Genomic DNA, 20,042 nt, shown 5'->3' with positions numbered 1-20,042 from the left:
AGAGGTTTTCCTGGAACACCACTTGTAATGTTTTAATGTTTGGTACAATATCAGCCGGGGCCGAATTCAGCAGTATTTGTTGAGGTAATGTTACCTTCTTATTTTTACTTCTGAATATTACAGATTTAGTTTTACTCGTGTTTATTTGAAGATGGTTTTTCTCAGTTCAGCTATTTAGATTTTCTAATACAAAATTTGCTTCGCCAACTAATTCGTTCGCCGAATTTGCTCGTAAAAATATGACCCGGATGACCCGGAATTCTCTTCAAGCGACGTAATTGTAAACGTCGGGCTCAGCTGGTGCTCTTTCGATGTACTCCTTGTTTATCAGTATGTCTATACCGGCTTTGATCATGAGGAAGTCGGGCTTAAAGCGGGAGGACAGCTGGCGTAAGACCTCAGCGACGAGTTCTTCATGCGTAAGAGTCTTGCGCACCTTCATGATGCGTACTATTGTTGCTTGAATGCACATCTTCCTGTCTTCGAGTGCAGCCTTCTTTTCGCTTTCCCTCTGGGCCTGCACCTCTGTCTTCAAGGGCACGTTGATGTTGATGCGCACCCTTTTGTTGCAGTAGTGGTCATTGACGCGCAGCAGCGTGTTAGGCTCCAGCCGGAAGGTGGCCTGCGAAGAAGCGCCTTCGCTTCTTTCTTCCACGCGCACAAGGAGGCGGCACTTGAGCAAGGACTGCAAGACCATGAGGAGGGTGTCCATCACGATGCCGGTGTTATGCTTCAACTGCTGGACTGTGAAGTTCGGCTCGCTATTGAACTGCAGCAGGACGGCCATCTGGAACATGGAAGCCCGAAGCGTGTAGGTTGTCGCGGGGCACCTCATCGCCAGGTCCCCCCAAGAGACGTTGTGGAACCAGGAAAGCTTCCGGTTCTTGTGCTTGCCGGAATAGAATGCAAGGAATAACTCCGCGCGTGGTTGCAGGTCAGAAGGGATACAGCATGCATAGTCCTCCTTGAAGGGCCATGAGATGAAAGGGATGACAAATGCCGTGAAGTCCATTTGAACACGCTGGCCGAAGTTCTCCGCGTAAATCTTAAATTCGGCACTCAGATCCTTACTTAAGATAGCATCTTCACATAGACGCTCGAGCTTCAGGGTGTATTCCACGTCGCAAGCTTGCTTCAACTTTGAGATCATGCACTTCTCCGCAAAGTCTGTTATAGACGTCTCGTTTACCAGTCTCTTGGCACACAATTTGGCGTAAAAGTTCTGGAACGCGTCTTTGTCGTCTAGGTACTGGAACACAATCATCGCTTCATTGAGACCATCGTCAAAGTCCTGTATTTGCCGGCTTCTAGAGTTCTTGTTAAGTAGGCTGCCACAGTATCTAGCCAGAAGCTCGGCAGATTTCGCGGATGAGTCGGCAAGCTTTGTCACAGCATTGTTGTTGACAAGCCTGCGAAGTGCCTCGTCCAAAGATTGAACAAGTCCTTGGGCGTGTGCGAATTCAGCGAAAATAAGCGTTGTGTACTTCTTGTACACCTCTAACAACGTGCACACGTACAGCTTCGGGTCCTGCAACGCCTTATCGGCCACCTTCTCGATACTCGCTTGACCATCCGCCTCCACCTGCTCTTCGAAAAGTGCTTTCAGTCGCTCGGGTTCACAGTTGGAGCGGTACACAAGCTTCAACAATCGCCCAATGCAGTTCTCTGGGTCGGACTTCAGCAGGTTCTTGAGTTCACCATAGAAAACTTCTAGGTGACTTTCGATGAGAACCTTTTGACAGATCGTAAGAAGAGGCTTTAGCGTGGATTCATGCATACAAAGCTGTACCCTTCGCCGTTCCTCGTTCAGACAGATGTCCACCAGCCTCAGGTACTCGGCGACGCTATGGCTCTGGAGATATTGGGTAGTTGCCCTATTGTAGTAGAACTCCGTGGCCTCCAGAAAGCTGTCCTCAAAAGCGACTTTGTAAGTCTTCAGTCCTGGCTTCTTGTCCGATGGGTCGTCCTCATTTACGTCCGCCTCAACGAAGGACGACAGAGCGACTCTTATCAGTCCCGTGTCAATTTCCTCTCCGTTTCGCGCTTTTTCAATCAAAGTCAGCACTGATTTGGTTATCTGGTCCTTAAACTTGGAAATTATGTAGCGCTTCCACAATATTAAGGTCAAATCGTAAATTCGGAAAAATTGCGCGTAGCCGGCAGCGCGCATTCTCTTCGTCCAAGTGCGGTTGACAAAGTCACAGATCCCGTCCAGAACCGTGCTGGAAAACCTGTACTCCTCCCAGGCGCTGACGTAGAAGCGCAGAACGTCATCGTTCATTAGGTCAACTTTCTTGCTGCTGTGACCTACCAGGTAGCTCTCGAGGAAATGCTTTATGCGCTCGTAGAGCCCCAAAATTAACGAGTGCTCCGGGTGCCTACCTGTAGGTCGTCTGGTCATTATGGAGTGCCACGATATACTCAAGGCGTAGTTGTACACGCAGCTGTAGAGTTCCATATAGTGGCCCCTGGACATGCCCATTGGGTTGGAGCTGTAGACCTTCAGGATGCCTCCATGCAACTGGCTCCAAATCTTTTCTACTTGGGCTTCTTCCGGTGGTTCATCATTATCTCTCTCTACAGGCTCGCCACCGGCCGCCTCCATCCAGCTTGCGCGGGGCAGTCTTCATCTTCGCCTCCTTAATGCAGCAGCTCATGCCCACAGGCGGGGATTGGCCACTGCTTGAAAACGGCTGCTAGCGCTTATTTGAGGATGGAGTGTCACATCGAGATGCCATTTAAGAGGGATAGCACTTAGTTCAAATGGGGTTGAGGATGGTAATGATGGTACGTGCCAACTCAGGGGGCCAACGACCATCATCGTGAGCGTATCAAAGCAATAGGATGGAAGAGAGAAAGAGAGAGAGAGAGAGAGATAAAGAGGAGGAGGAGGAGGAGGAGGAGGAGGAAAAATTACACCATCTTTCTGTAGGGGAACCCTGAGTAGTATGCGAAGCAGGCATGGGGTCGATTCAAGTGCCCATTAGTTTTCAGTTCGTAGTTTCCGTGAGGTTGAAGTACGTAGCTACCGTTATATTTACCGTTTCGTTTCCATGGTAACTACCACACTTTTCACTTATCGGAACTACGAAATGGGAAATTGCGTCGACCCCATGGCTGTTTCGCATACTACTCAGGGTTCCCCTACGGGAAGATGGTGTAATTTTATTGTAGGGGGGCGGGGTGTTAGAGTAGAGAGACATTAAAGAGAGAGAGAGACGCTCTACGGGGTATGCGTTTATCTTTACTTAGGCATTATCATCACCATGTTCAACGTAGGTGACGTCGAGCTGTGGTTGGCGTCCCGCTTTGATTATGACCGCCTTACGGTCTCTGAAATGTAAAGTCAAGGACTGTTGTAGTGGATGAACCCTAAAGTTGCTGAAGATGAGGTCGACGCACTTTCCCCGGCTGGTTGTGGGCCGCTGCCGACGCACGCCGCTGCCGACGACGATGAAACGTCGAAGGCGCGTGAAGCGTGCTCGTCTCGTGCCGGCCCAGGAAGACACCGGCAACACTGTCGCTCCAGGATTCATAGAAGGGTAAGACACCACCGGGCGTTCAGCAAGCCGAGCATGTGCAGCGGGGGTGTGGACGACGAAACAACGACAACGACAAGGGAGGGACATAGCCCCGACAATGTTTCGTATCTAATAAACTTTTATTGTGCACACCACGATGTGCTCAGCCTCCCAAGTCCAGGAGGCCGCGAGTCCGAGCTGCGTTCGGAGCTCGTTGCACCAGGGCTTGCTGTCGCTCTGGTGCTGAGCTGGTCAGCTCGGACTCCCCCTGCTCAGGGTTGCGGGATGGGATGGGGTTAGGGTGCCGAGTACAAGAGAAAAGAAGGTGGTAAGAGGTGAGAGGTATGTGACAGTGCGGGAAGTTGTAGGGAAAAAGGGACGGCGAGATGTGGTGGATACGATGGGGTTTCAATTTGCAGGCGGGAATAAAGGGTGGCTTGGTGTGTTGGGAGGGAGGGGTGAGGCGGGGGTTATATGCTTCGTGTGGCCAGTAGTGGGACAGTATGGAATAGAAGGTGGAATCAAGGGGAGGTAGCGTGTCTTCAGTGGTTGGAGGGTAGCACCAGGTGTCGGTCCTTGAAGTTGGAAGTGCCGGATAGTGCATATCGCGGGCTGCGGCATGAGCCGCTTCATTCCCAACCAGGCCGGCATGGCCAAGAGTCCAGACAATGGTCACTTCTAGGTCCGGAGGCAAGTAGCGTAGCATGGGTAAGGCATGCTGTGAGGTGAGACCGGCCTGGTAAAGGCGGCAGGCTTGCTGTGAATCGCTAATGATGGTGAGATAAGGCTGATTTGGATTTGTAGTAATGGCATGGGCGATGGCCAGGGCTTCGGCTTCAGGTGTAGGCATATTTCGGTAAGTGGCCGCAGTAAGGGTGTTGCCAGAAGTGTCCAGGGTGAGAAGCGTAGCCGTAGAATTGGGGAAGGGGTGTGCAATATCTGTGTAGCGAGTCTGCGGGTCATTGCCATAACGCTTCTCGAGGTGGCGTACTCGAGCTTCTCCTCGCGCCCGGTTGTAAATGGGGTGCATGTGCCTGTGTACGGGCGCTGTTCTAGGTTGTTACCGAATGGAAAGGGGGATGCGCGAGCAGGGGGCGGGGTTCGGCCTATATTATGAAGAACCTGACGGCATGTGGGGGGGAGGGCAAGTCTTTGCAGTTGAAGCACGCGCTGGGCTTCGATGAGTTCATTCAGGGTGTTGTAGAGGCCAAGTTTCATGAGACGTTCGTTCGCTGTGTAAGTAGGCAGGCTGGGGGCTGATTTGTACGTCTTTCTTATGAGGGCGTCCAACTTGTTAGCCTCTTGGAGTTTCAGATTGACGAAGGGGATCCCGTAAGTGATACGGCTGGTGAGCAAGGCTTGCACGAGGCGACATGTATCTGACTATCGCAGTCCATATGAGGAGCCCCGGATACGACGAATGAGATGCGTCAGCTGGGAGACTGCCCTGTGTAGCTGTGATAGGAGAGCTGACCCGAATCCGTGTTGATGGAATGGAACTCCCAAGGTGCGAAGCGTGGGAACTTGTGGGATGGAAGCGCCGGATGTGCTGCCCTGGGGATCGGGAGTTGTGTTACCGCTTCTCCCCTGGCACGACAACGAAGAACGAGAATGACAGATTTAGTAGGTTAGCATGCTAGTCCATTCCCCATTCCCCATTCCCCAGAGATATTCCCCATTGTTGTGTCAATAGCTTGCTGTAGGCTGTCTTGCTGCTCACCGCTAGAGACCCGGGTTGTCCAAATGGTGAGATCGTCGCCATAGAAAGCGTGGTGAATTCGAGGGATGTCTTGCAGCTTGGCCGGGAGGTGGAGCATGACGATGTTAAAGAGTAAAGGTGAAATAACCGAACCCTGGGGTGTACCTTTGGCCGGAGTGTGGAAACAAGTTGAGGTGAAGGGGCGCAGGTGGAGAGTTGCTGTTCTGTCTCGCAAGAAGGCACTGACGAATTGAAAAGTTCGCAGTCCACATCCCGTGGTGTTTAAGTTATTTAGTATGGCCTGGTGTGTAACATTGTCAAAGGCACCCTTGAAGTCTAAGGTGAGAATGGTCTTCGGGGTGGTGCGGCTGAGGTAGTCAAGCACCTCTTCCTTGATCTGGATGAGCACATCTCTCGTGGAAAAGTGTTGGTGAAAACCAAACATAGTAAGAGGATAGAGGTTCTGCTTTTCTAAGTGGTCGGATAGGCGTTGATGTATCAGGTGTTCAAGAAGCTTTACGAGGCAAGAGGTCAGAGAGATTGGGCGGAGAGTGGTGGAAGTGAGCGGTTTGTTCGGATTCGGGATGAGGGTGATGTCTGAATGTCGCCCACTGGCAAGCAGAAGCCCTTCCGGCAGAGAGAGAGAGAGAAAAAAAAAACTTTATTTGAGCCCCATGGGGCTAGTCTGGGTGGCGGGTGACCGGCGGTGGTAACCGGCCGGTGACCATTGCAGCTCGCTGGATTTTCCTCAGCCTGGACCTCATGGTGCGAGCTGCACAACGCCTTCGCCCAGTGCTCTCCGTCTGTGAAAGAGGGGAATGAGTTTTGGGGGCACTGCCACATGCAGTGGTCTTGGGTATCGAGGGACCCACAGTCGGGGCGCAAAAGGGTGGGTTACAAAGAATGGTAGATAAGGTGAAGTCGATATCGGCACGGGAGTGCGTGTGTCTGGGTGAGTCGCCATTGCCGTTCCTCTTCATTGGAGAAGGTCGGAGCGGGGTAGTTGGCGGCGGGAGAGGCGGTAGTGCGAGGTTATGTCGTGGAAGGTAACAAGTCTGTCGCGGGCTGATAGGGCTTCGTGGAAGGGCTCAAGGCCAGGACCAGCTCGGACGGTGGGCTCTCGAGCGGCCCTGTGTGCTGCCCAGTTCCTCCCCCCACACACGGGTTGCAGCCCGTGTGGGTTGGAGCCCATACCAGCTCGACTGGGGTGGTGGGAGAATTTTGAAGAAGGATTTTGAGGGCCAACGGCGAGATCATTGTTCTGGAGAAATTTTGAACGGCCGTTTTGGAATCGGAGATTACGATGGAGGGGGGCGGCCTCGGGGTGAAGGCTAGGGCTACTGCCGCCTCTTCTCGCTCCAGCTCAAATGAGGCTTGTTGCCGCTGCTACTGCATTCGGGGACGCATGTCACCGACACTTGATTTCCATGCGACGTAGACCACAAAACAGGGTCTGAAGGGAGCCTGTGCACGCAGCGTCACAGGCTTGCAAGTCGTCGCTACAGAGTCATAAATAGTCGCTTTCAAGTGTACGTCACGTGTCGAGGTTCTGCGAAGAATACGAAGCTGGTTAAAGTGACAGACAACCGAATTTTTAGGAGTCTATGCCGCCAGCTCATTTGAAATTCAGTGTTTCATGTAGGTGTAGCCGCAAAGAATTACTAAATAAATTGGCGAGAAAATTTTGATCTGGCAAAAAAAATTTTCAAATCTGAGAGGATGTCTCAACCTAACACAACCGTTCGTATACAAACAACTCTGTCGGTTTCAATGCGTTATTCCAAAACCGCATACAGAAATACGCAAGGCTGCTTTTTTTATTTTGTTTTAGCGAGGTATTAATATTTAAATACCTCTTTTCATGTGGCGTGCAGTTCATGTGGCGTACAAGTATAGAAAGTATGCTGACGCACAGCTCACTGCAGTGCTCGCAGGCAATCGTTTTGGCAGCATACGTAAGACTGGTAGTTAGTTCCGAAAATTCTCCTTTCAAACGTTCTAGGGAGCTGTCAGGAAAACCGTGTCGGTTCAAGGTTTTTCAAGTCATGCCCTTACCTTCGGGACAATACAAAAATGAGTTTTCTGTCCCGCTTTCTATTAATGCGACTACACTTGAGGCGTTTTTTTAACACTAAGGTGTTTTATGCCCGGGTTCACGAAGATTTCGCTGACGTCATATCCGTCCCGGAAGTGACGCTAGTAAAAAGAAGCAAGCGGCCTGTAAAGGGTGCACCCTTGCACACACAGGGTCTTCTGGCGTGGAAGCAACCTTTAGTTCTAAAGAGTACGTTATACTTAGGGTTGTTCGTTTTCAGGTATTATATTTTAACACGTTACAAATAGTTTCCCGAAGTTTGATATTGATTGATTGATTGTGGGGTTTAACGCGCCGACGCAACGCAGGCGATGAGGCGCGCCGTAGTGGAGGGCTCCGGATTAATTTTGACCACCTGGGGATTTTTATCGTGCGCCGAAATCTCGTACACACGGGCGTTTTTGCTTTTCGCCTCCATCAGAAAAGCGGCCGCCGCGGCCGGGAATCGAACCCGCGACCTCGTGCTCAGCAGCGCAACGCCTTAGCCACTGAGCCACCGCGGCGGGTGAAGTTTGATATGCGCACACTCCTACGAATAAGCTGTATATTCATTGCAAACATGTCTGTTTATCACTGCCAAACCACACCTCGACGATGGGCCTAACCAGAGCAGTGAAGCTTTCGCTATCAACTAGGGTTAACCAAAGCTAGACCACAGCAGTTCTTTTGCTTCCGTTCTGAAGCTCGTTGAAGTGTGTGACAACTTTGCCTATTTGGAAGCGCTTTCGTGGTTTCGTAGCATGTTTCAACTGAAGAAACGGAGTTCGCAGTAGCGCGCTCGCCTCGCTGGGGCTACCTATGTTGGAATTCCGCGCGCTAGTCCCGCAGCGACGAAAGGTTCCATTAAATGGCGCACGAGCAGTGCACCCCTCCAGTCACAGAGTTTCATGCTAATATATACTAGAGGGAAATCTGGCGCCACTGTCTGGGGGGAGCCGCGCTTCAGCGAGCATTTCGTCATGTACTGGGCAGGCACGTTCCCCTTGGCCTTGGCATGGCTCACGAACAGGCTGAAAAGTCGGCTTTGGCTGCAAAAAAGCAGCGATATTACTGTGGAAGGTTCGTGAAATTTGTTTTGTTATAAAATTGAGCCTCCAAAAAGATCAATTTGTCAGCGATTTTTCTGGAACTTCCTGTACGATGAACAAGAAAAAAATGTTACCCTTTTCCGTTGATTCTGGCTTCGAGATAAAAAAAGAAGCCATATGGCTAGCCAAGCCAAGTAGGCGAGGATCGTCGCTAGCGGCAATGGCGCCGCCCTTGGCAGCCCGCGACTGCAGCGACAAATTTCCCTCTAGTATCATCATCATCATCATCATCATCATCATCATCATCATCATCATCATCATCATATCTACGCCCACTGCAGGGCAAAGGCCTCTCCCATTATTCTCCAATTATCTCGGTCCTGTGCCAACTGTGACCAATTTATCCCCGCAAACTTCTTAATATCATCTGCCCATCTAACTTTCTGCCGCCCCCTGCAACGCTTGCCTTCTCTAGGGATCCACTCTGTTACCCTTAATGACCAGCGGTTATCTTGCCTTCGCATTACATGCCCTGCCCACGTCCATTTCTTCTTCTTAATTTCTACTAATATGTCTTTAACACCAGTTTGCTCCCTGACCCACTCCGCTCTCTTCTTGTCCCTTATGTTACACCTATCATTTTACGCTCCATAGCCCGCTGAGTCGTTCTCAATTTAAGTTGAACCCTCTTAGTGAGCCTCCAAGTTTCTGCCCCGTAGGTGAGTACCGGTAAGATGCAGCTGTCATACACTTTCTTCTTCAGCGACAATGGTAGGCTGCTATTCATTATCTGAGAATGCCTGCCATATGCAACCCACCCCATTCTGATCCTTCTAATTATCTCTGCCTCATGGTTGGGATCTGGGGTCACAACTTGGCCTAAGTAGATATATTCGCTTACCACTTCCACTGCCTCCCCACCTATCTCAAACCGCTGTGCTGTCCCGAGGTTATTGATCATTACTTTAGTTTTCTGCATATTAATTTTCAGGTCCACGGTTCTACCCTGTTCGTCCAGTGCGGAAAGCATGCTTTGCAATTCGTACCCCGAGTCACTTAGCAAGGCAATGTCATCAGCAAATCTGAGGTTACTGAGGTATTCTCCATTAACCGTTACTCCCACCTGATCCCAATCCAACGTTCTGAATACTTCTTGTAAACATGCTGTGAATAACATTGGAGAGATTGTGTCTCCTTGTCTGACACCCTTCCTTATAGGTATTTTACTGCTCTCCTTATGGAGGATGATGGTAGCTGTGGACCCATTGTAGATATCCTCTAGTATTGTTACATAATGCTCATCTACCCCCTGGTTCCGTAATGCCTGAATGACTGCTAGGGTTTCGACCGAGTCAAATGCTTTCTCATAATCTATGAAGGCTATATATAGGGATTCAGTATACTCAGCGCACTTCTCTATCACCTGATTGATCGTGTGAATATGGTCCATTGTTGAATAACCTTTACGGAACCCTGCTTGTTCTTTAGGTTGACTGAAACCTAAGGTTGCAGAAATTCTGTTAGCGATTACCTTGGTAAGTACCTTGAACACGACTGACAGTAAGCTGATCGGCCTGTATATATTAGTATAAAACTCTAGTATATATTAGTATAAAACTCTATGCCTCTAGTAGATTCAATTCGCTGCTCGTGCGCCATCCAGTAGACGGCTGAAGCAAACCTGCACCGTGTTCGTCGTAGGAGGAGCGAAACGGGAGTGTATGCAGAAACGTGACACTTGGGCGAGGGAGAGAAGGGAGGCATTTACGAGGCAGCGGCGGCAAGAGACCACCGTTTATCTATGGCTTTTGCAGCGAAGTCAGCAGATATGCGGCCAATTTGTTTATGATCAACCGATGGACTTTAATTTTTTTGTTGTTGCTGCTTGCTGTTGCGACTGGCCATCCGAGCGCAGTAACCGGTGTAGCGGCGTCGCTTTGCTCCGTCCGCTATCGACGCGGCGCAGAGCAGGGCGACGAAGTTCTCGAGCCGACGAAAAGTTGAAGCAACATTTATATAGAGTATGTACAAGGGTAACGCAGCGTTACGTGGCTCGCACAAAGGCGACAGCACCTCTGCACTCGGTGCCTCTGAAAAATGCCGCGCTCGCTTTGCCTCCGGTCGGGTTTTTATATCCCTGGGAGTCCGTTGCAGCCGCGAGCAGTTTGAATCGCTCCAATCAGGACTCTCGCTGGCCGAAGTTTGAAATCCGACGAATGGAGGCGAAGCGGTTGCGTCAGCCGAGCCGTCATGACGGAGAAAGGGAAGGCGACGCCGTCGCCGTATCAGCGGAGCCGTCTCCAGGCATGTAGCGGCATGTCGGTTGCCGGTCGTTCGCCCGATGCAGATTAGGCCCAGCCGCCACGACGGAAAAAGAAGAGGTGACTCTGCGTCGATGTAAGTTTGGGCCTGTCGGCCGCGGGCGGTTTGGTCCGGTTTGCTCGAGGCGTGAATCGGCCCCGCTGTCGGCGCGTCACCCCGTGCAACGAATTTGGACCGGGCGTTCTGGCACAACACCGCCTGTCCTTTTGTCATCTGCTTGGCGTGTTGTAGCGTGCGAGCTGATAGCCGTCCTGGAAAACGACTCTGCGTTTTCTTTATCTAATCAGTTTACGCGATGCCTTTTAAAGGTGAAACGGTTGAAATTATTTATTTCACTCTCTTAAATGGTTTAAACTGCAGATTGATTTTTGTGAAACAGTACGACACTACACAACGCGTGTACGGTGTCATATATTGTCTCATACCGTGCATTTATCAGAAATCTACTCGCCGCATATGGTGTCAAACTAAGGTTTCAACTTTAGTTGGTTCTGTTGCATGTTCACCCTACTACACCTTGTTTTGTCGTAATGCATCAGGTATCGGTTGGAACAGATGAGCTGCGCCAAAGCCTACGTACGCTTACTGAGAAGAAAGAAAAGGAGGAGAAAAGGCAGAAAGAGAGGGTGTCTGACTTGTCCTAGCACTCTGGAAGATGTGTTTCGGGTCAGCACAACGACCAGAGAATTATAGCCCGTGTCTTTCCGACGTCACATAGCAGCGGTGTCCTCAGCAAACACGTATGCGCACGTGGCGAACCGGTCGGAACCGGCCAGGAACGACAACTACGACGAAGAGGGTCCGGTTAATAAAGAGGGCGAGCCGGGATCCCCTGCGGCCATCGACGGGACGCTTCTAAGAACCACACCAGGCGCTTCTCTTTCGGGATCGAGGCCGCTGCTTCGTGCGTCGCCAAAGTCACGCGACGAAGCCGACGCTGGTCGCGTGTGCTTAGAGAATTCCTTCTCAGCAGGGACGGCAGCAATCGATCGGCGCCTGGAATCCCGCGTGCTGCAGAGACCTGCTCTTTGACCCGTTCCGCACTTGTCGCTCCTGCTAACCAAGTGGTTTTAATGTACATTTGGTTCGCGGGAATGGTTGGACGAGGCTAGGATCGATGGGCAGGGATCATGTCCGGAAATACTGGACACTGGTCTGTTTTTCATCTTGCACGTGCAAACGGGAAGATCAAAAGCAGGCCCGTGTCCAGTATTTACGACCAGTGAGCTCCAACCGTAGTGTTTGAAAACAATTTCAGCATCATGCTTAACCCTTGTGGGTGGCAACGTTTCGAAAGGCTGCTGTAAAGACAATGTAGTTCTACCGCTCCTGTATCTGAGCTAGACCATGAATGCGCTCACCTTGCGTTCATCTGATTCGAACAATTAAACGCTTGTTAAACGCTTCTTAGGCGCCTGCTCATCTCTCGAAAAGGCGCCTTACGCTGTGCACGCAACACGTGTTCCCGATGCAATAGGCAGTGCAAATAAACGGGGCCTCACTTGAGCATCCAGACACGGCCTTCCTCCGTCCACCGAAAGAGAAACGGTGGCGGGTACCTGGGGCAAAAAGCAGAAGGGGTGAGCGGGTCCTCGATAGATATTACTTGAACTAATCCTCTGACGGGCCCCGACTGCCACCTTACGCGACATCATGATGATGATGATGATGATGATTGGAGGCCCTGCTTTTGTATCGCGAGGTCGGTTGTCACCAACCTACTTGCCTGTGTTATTGTACTTATTTGTCCTGCCCTTCACTAACCTAATGGTATAGCCGCCCTCCCCCGCCCCCCCCCCCCCCCCCCCTATTAAACTCCCATCGCTTCCTCCCCCCCCCCCTTCCTGCCCTTGCACACCTGTTTACCACTCCCCCCTTCTGTTCTAAATTATGATTCGGTATATTGCTCTTCCTACGTCCCACTCTCTTCCCTACTTTTCTTCCACCCCCACTCTAGCCGTTTCTTCGTCACCTCTATGGCCCTGAAGTTGAGGCTGCCCCTCATATCCAGGACTATAGGAGCGTTCCCCAGCGGGTGGTTGCCCTAACATTACCAAAGATCGTTAGATAAAGATTTATGCCTCATCTCTCTCTCCCCCTCTCCCTCCCTCCCTCCCTCCCTCCCTCCCTCCCTCCCTCCCTCCCTCCCCTCTCTCTCTATCTGCGTTGTCATCGCTCATTGTTCCTTTTCGTTTGTTATTTTGTCCTTTCTTTTGTCGTTTATTTCTTTACTTCATTCTCATACTGGACTTCCCTTACCTTGTCTGGTTTGCGAGAACCGTTCAAAAAATTGACGCGTAAATCGGATGCGAAACAATTCTGACCAAGCTGCCTAGAAAGCTAAGGTTCAGAATCGGGCCAAAACACTTCGCCGATCAACAGCTCAGGAGTGCAGCAGCGCCAAGAGCCCCAAAAGAAATGTTTTCTTCCTTTTTTTTTATGACACAGCACTCTCAGAATGCCAGCCTTGCGAAGGAGAGTGGCTACTGCAGAAAGTACGTTGTACAGATAGAAAAAGAGAAAGACATTACCTAGCGTGCTATTATTCCAGAAAATTACTGTTCCAAATTTGGAACGTATACTATGCCCATGCGCGATAGAAATAGGCGCAATAAACGCGTACGAAATAATGGGAACACTACACATCGGGACGCCCATACTCGGGGAATGGATACACCGGGATGCGCAATTTAAATAAGTTGTGCGTGTTTCGTATACTTAGCTCGTCATTACGAAGTCCGGTATAATAAATGGCACATTCCCGATTGAAACACGCCCGTAAAGGTCCCACAAGCACACGCACGCTTCTTATCGATTCCGCGGGCTATATATCATGTTTGCCACACGTTGTCGAATGGGAAACAATGTTGGGGTGGTTTGCACCTGTTTTCGTCCCATGGATAATGGGTAAACGCGCATCGTTGTATGCATATTGATGGAGTTGGCGGCGATAATATCTTTTTCAGTCCACGCAACAGTGTCTGGTGGAGGACATCGATCTCTTCTCGTGCTGCGCTCTCCCCTAACGAGAGGCAGCGAAACATGAATTGGAGGCTCTGCGCTATTACATTAACATCACGCGACACGCGTCGCATGCGGTCGTGTGACTCGCGTAGAACCACAGGACTAGCGTGCGGCAGACCATCACGGGCAGCTGTTGGGCGGTCACGGCATATCGCCGGTGCAGTGAGATGCCCGGTGGCTGCATGACGTATTTGCCAGCTCTACAACCATCGCATTCTCGTCAAGGTTTCCAGATCCCGTCATCATAAAATTTTACCCTCCCTTCGTAAAGAAATTTGAGAGAAGCACGGAAGCTAAAAGTGCGTCCAAACATCGCCTAAAGTTCGTCCAATCAATCGTCAAACATTGAAATACTAAAATTCCAAACGACGAACGAAACCACGCAGTAATATTAGCGCACTAAGTAAACGCATCGACGAACTATCTAAATGCATACCGATACGTTGTTTATAAGATAAACGTATACTATTGTAGTCTTTCTTCATGATCGATCAGTGTATTGTCTCATTAGAACCGTTCCTTTTTCACGTTCCTTTTTCACAATGAAAGGCCGGACTCACGCACACGCCTTGTGTCCAGAGATCTTATCAGAAATTTATCGTCCACCAACCAGTCTATGGGAACATCGCATTAGTTTTTTGACGGGATGCCATCGATCCCATTAAGAAAGCTTTCTCCATAGAATATCACGTTCCAGTGTGTATCCTATCAGTCGTGGGGAGCTTGTTTTAAAGAAAGCGACTTCCAGCCCGTTTTAAACGTTGTAGGTGAACACGTCCTGTCGTCAGATAGTGCAGTCACGGGCATTAATAGCGTTTTTAAGCGAAGCTTGCATGCCTAAAATCAGGGATTTTACCGCGCGACGAAAAGCTCAACGTGTGAAAGTCTACTTAGAAAAAAATTGGGCCCATCTCCCCGCGACGGGGACTCGAGTAAATGCGTCGCATAGGGGGTGGGTGTATTGCGTTAACGTTTAGTGTTTGGGGAGTTGGTGGTAGTGAATGCGTTGTATCAGCAGCTTCTTGACGTAGTTTGAATGAGTCAAGGATATAAGGCGCGTTCGTAGCCTCCCATTCTGTGTCGGCTTTGTGGCGCAGTGGGTAGAGCACCATGTACATTGCGTTCCGCCCGCAGGGTCGAGGGATCGAAACCAGGCGCCGGATAGTATTTTTTTTATATAGTGTAGAGGGAGGGGTGCCGACTACGACTACGGACGTCAACGCGGGTGACATCGTGAGTTACTGAAATGCTCTGCATTTAAAAATGGCAGCATCTCCACTCCATGGATGATGGCGAGGGTGCGGAGTACAGGGACTCGAAATGACATCCAAATTGCGCCGCGAGTAACATCCAATTTGCGCCCCGACCGGCATTTGATTTGAACCGTGAGTTGCACCTTGATTGTTTCCTAAATGAAACTACAACTCACAGCTCAAATCGAATTTCGCTTGATTTTCGCTTGATGCTGGTGTGCTCACGGATGGACGCGGACGGACATTGGGAGGTCCTAAGGTACTCCGTACCCTTACAGGCGAGGAAGTAAGCCGTTTGACTCTTGGGTACTAACTCACGGTCGTAAACCGATGTGTAAGAAGACTGGCACTAACTCTGCCTGGTATACCAGACACAGTATCGAATCCTGCGGGTGCCTGTGCGGTTATTTGTTATTGAAAATTATCTGCGCACGGATGCGGAGGGACATTGTGCGGTGCTAAGGTCCTCCAGAGTCCACACCTAATAAAACTCCCTCCATCCTTTCATCTGAATTCTTTTGGATCCCTATGTCGTGTGCTAGAAAGTTTCGCTGCTCATCCCCTTTCTCAGACCGGAATGGCGAGTAAATTCTTTCTTACTAAATTGGTCATTTAATGCTTTCGCTCTAATAATGCAGTGGTCAAAAGTAACGGCCGGGAACTACGGGCCGATCCAAAAAATGGCCGCGCATCTGCTCCTTTTGTTACAAATGTCGACGAAAGGGGACAGTAGACTGGCGTCACTGCCACTGCCTCGCTTCTCTTTCCCGCTAACCTATCTTGCTGTTCCTCTCACGTCTCGTTCAGCTCAGAAGATAACACGCCAGACGTTTGCTCAAGTCAATTTAAATTTACTGCGTTTTACTTCTCCAGGCCGGGTGCCTCGATACCAGCGCTGCCGTACGGCGGAGACGCGCGTGATTCAAGGCACCTTTTTTTTACAGTGTTTATAGAACCACGTTGTTCTTCTCTGTATAGCCAGTCTTGTACATGTTGTCGCAATAAACTTTCAACTTTAAACTTTCAACGTGCATTCCAAGCGGAACGTGGAACCTATCTAGTGGAACATTTTGTTAGTGTTGCCGTTTTATTTTTTTAAATTCCGCCAGGAGCAAAATTGTCGCGGGCAACAGCAGGCGACTGTTTTCTGCAGTTGATGTAGTATTTAATTTAATATCGAAAAACCCAGCATCCATTAAGTTTTTTAAATAAATGAACACTGCAAATATCACTTATGTATTGATTCCATGCCTCAGATTTGCGTAAAGTCATGTTCTTGTTCAGCAATGTTGACAAGTGTGAAGATTGCCACCGGACTTAGACGTTTAGATCTGGCGGTGGGTATATGACTATTGCGCAGATTTAGCTTCACTTTGACCGGATGGCTGAATTGAGTCCCAGACAGACAGACAGACAGACAGACAGACAAACAGACAGACAGACAGACAGACAGACAGACAGACACAGACACAGACACAGACAGACAGAAAGACAGACCAAAAGTTCTGCTTTTAAGTAGCCCAATAAAGACTATCGTCTTTAATACTTGAACTTCCGGATTTTTGCACTGAAGCTTCACCTCAAAACTCAGGTGTGCAGCGGAGAAGGGGTCGGCGACTGAAGCCCCGTAACAGGGCTGAACGTCGCCTCAGCTGGGTGCAAACCTCTCGAACCTCTCGAACCTCTCTAGGCAAGAGGCAGTACTGTTCAGACAGTTGCAAGTGCGTGCGACGTGGACCCCTGAATGGGCGAAACACGTCCACCCCGAACTACAGACGAGTGATGTGTGTGTGCTGTGCAGTGCTAGTCGCGCTACTATGGCGCACATGCTATGGACATGTGCTGTGACTCCGGACCCAACAGACGTGCTTCCACGCCATCTTGCTCGTGCGGTGGGCAAGGAAGAGTTAGACTCTCACCGGGGAGCCGTCCAGTTCGCGATGGAGGCCCTCCAACGCCAGCAGTCATAGATGCTGCCTCCCCTACAGGAGGCTGGTATCTGCGACTAATTTAGCCGGCCAATAAAGATGTTGTTCTCACTCTCTCAAAGATATATTTTTAAGTAATTAAGGACATAAGCTTAGTTGATGAAAAGTTGATGACACTAAGTTGATGAAAATGCAGTAATATGTAAAGAAAAAAACAAAACCAGGTAGGTGGCATAACAACATTATCTGGAAGGAGTGGGAACATACATCGATAGCTACGGAAGGCACTCATCAGCCTTGCACGGAACTACTTCAATGAGCCATTGAATACATCCAAACTGTCACCAAGTAAGTTGTACAGGCTTTGCAATCGGTGGACAGATAAGGGACGACTACAGTTGCGCCAGCGTAGAATGTATAGCGCGACCGCGTGCACTTCAAGGATATTCGGAGCATAAGCTAGGACAGCAGGTTTGAGCAGGAAGTAACCCGGGCCCTCTTCTTATGCATAAAAAGAATATCATCTCGATTACGCGACAACTCAAAGGAAGAAGCTTAGGTAGCTGATGTCGACTGGAGGTAGAAGCAGAAGAGCGTCCCAGCCAGGGTTTATTTATTTATAGGAATCTTTTATGCATCCTTTCAAAATATAGATAGTTGGACGTGCAGGTTTCCATTCCAAACGATGGATGAGTACTCTAACAGGCGAGGGAAGGCTGATGTGTAAAGCTTTAAGAAACGAACATAAGAAGTGAAATCTCGGATAAACCTGCACACAGCAATCAGAGAACGGAGTGACCGACCAATAATCTGTCTGACACTGAGAGTGAAACTGAGTGAACTATCATAGCGTACTCTAAGGTTTCTAACCTCGTTGAACGACGAGCATTATTAGAGTGTAAGAAAATTGGAAGGTATGTGTCTTCCGGCTGTAGGTGACCACTTCAATCTTTGATGGGTTGACAATTAAGCCCTGCTCAGCACACCAGCGTGCGAAAGATGATATATATTTTTGAAGTGCAAGGCAGCATTTGGTATATTATCTGGCATACTTTCATATCGTCAGTATACAAAACGAAAAATGTGCTCCGATAAGTTGTTAATGAAAATTGAGAACAGAAGGAGGCCCACAACGGACCTTTGAGGTACGCCACTGGTAACATTTATAATAATAATAATAATAATAATAATAATAATAATAATAATAATAATAATAATAATAATAATAATAATAATAATAATAATAATTAGCGAAAAAGCTGGCTATTGCATGGCACGAGAGGCTAGACAGAAAGGCTGACTCCCGTACGCTGGTGCGTCTCCTAGCCAGCCACTCAGAGCAGGTGATGCTTAAACAAATACCTACCCGCTCGGGTACACGCACGCACGCACACACACACACACGCACGCACGCACACACACACACGCACACACACACACACACGCACGCACGCACGCACACACACACACATGCACGCACGCACGCACGCACGCACAAAGCACAAGGCCTGCCTCTTGGACCGAACCAGCCATTAGCAAGTCTAGGCAAATTTGGTCGCCCAATGCTAGACGCAGCCGTCCCGTGTGGAATATTCCGTTTCATTCACGAGCGGCCGCAGACTACAGCGAATCGATTGTCCCCCAAACTTCCAGACATTGTAATTTAAATCGAAACACCGGCTGAGTTGAGTGACACTGCCATCCAGCACTAAAGGCGACGGCAAAGTGCAAGCGAAAGTGCGGCACGCCGCACGCTAACCGTCAGACGAAAAGACCGGCAACCGTAACGGCAAAGAAAGAAGTTGGGCCGGCGCGACAAATTTTCGCATTCATTCCCCACGAAGGCGCGGCTGGACGCGCTTCACGCCTCGCGCGCCCAGTCCACGCCCACTCGGACCACGTCCACGGGAATCGGACGCAGTCACGACAAAAGCCGATAATAACACACAACGGTTCGGCGGACGCGCGCAAACGCCTGCACGCCGCATTCGATGAGGCAACGCGTTCGAATTGCAGGGCGCGCTCGCGCGGAAGCCTATTCATCACAAAAGGGGGGCCCCCGAAACCATTGCCGGACACGAGACCATTACGTTATGGGACGCGCCCGATATGCGGACGGCGTTGGGGCGACAGGCGGGGCCTTCGGCGAGGCCGCAGCGACTACTCCTAAACGGCAGAGAGGCATCCGCATCAATTCCTTCTTCTTCGAGCTGCACTATACCATGACTGTCAGGCTTCTCCTCCCTTCTTGAACGCTTTGTATTGGGTCCCTTAGAAAATGAGAGGACGTATAGTACGGTTCACTGCGATGACGCAGTGTGGAGGCTTTCTCGCCATCTGGGGGGTGTTACGGTTCCGCTCGGTGGCACCATGCTTGTTCCAAGGGTCGAGGCCGTAGGAATCGCGGGAGAGGTATTCGCATGCAACGTGCAGGTTGGTATAGGAGTCGTTTTTGCAAAACTCGGCACGATGTTGCAGTGAGACCGCGGGGAGAGGGTGCTGCGGATGCCGCTTGATTATTTGGCACCTGAGCCAATATGCGTTCTAACATACATACATACCTAAAATGGCAATGTTGAACCGCAGGTGACATGAAACACCGGCGGCAAACAGCAGGTGGTTGTATTTTTGGTCCGAGTATTTAAAGCTTGTTGTGGATGGAGAAAGCTGGATTTCACGAATGCACAAGCCCAATAAAAACACCAACTAGAAGTGCGCTGTAAACAGCTTTTCCGAATGGCACCTCTCGAACCGATGTAACTTTTGTAAGGGGTAACGTGTACGGTGTCGTCCCTAATTGCGTCACACGATCAGTAAATCACTCAACCGCCATTTTAACAACGATCCAAGTTTAAAGACTGGGAGCTAGACACCTTCTTAAGAGTGTCTTTCTGTCTGTCTGTCTGTCTGTCTGTCTGTCTGTCTGTCTGCCTTCCTTGTTTCCTCCCTTCCTTCCTTGTTTTTTTTTTTTTTTTGCTTGTTTACCTCGTTCTTTCTCGTCTGCGTAAATAAGTTCAGCGATATGTAACTGGGGTGAACCGGTTCCCTGCTAAGCTTCTACCGCGTTCCTTGGGTAAAGTTTCTCTAGTCTCTAGCTTCCTGTAGTAATAAAGTTTTCTGTTTGGAGAGTCGTTTACCGTTAAATTTCATTTTATGCTCATGTAGGATTATC

General features: G+C 49.7%; 1 pseudogene; it reads right to left on the bottom strand.

The window, feature by feature from the left end:
• Positions 1-265: 265 nt before the first annotated feature.
• LOC144161794 (cullin-1 pseudogene) lies at positions 266-2,605 on the bottom strand (annotated as a pseudogene).
• Between the last annotated feature and the right edge of the window lie 17,437 nt (positions 2,606-20,042).

This window comes from Haemaphysalis longicornis, unplaced genomic scaffold, assembly GCF_048455015.1.
Source record: "Haemaphysalis longicornis isolate Haplotype H1 unplaced genomic scaffold, Haemaphysalis longicornis Haplotype H1 scaffold_12, whole genome shotgun sequence".
Taxonomy (NCBI): Eukaryota; Metazoa; Arthropoda; class Arachnida; order Ixodida; family Ixodidae; genus Haemaphysalis; species Haemaphysalis longicornis.
The sequence above is the reverse complement of the archived record's forward strand: the minus strand, read 5'-3'. Positions and strand labels throughout refer to the sequence as shown.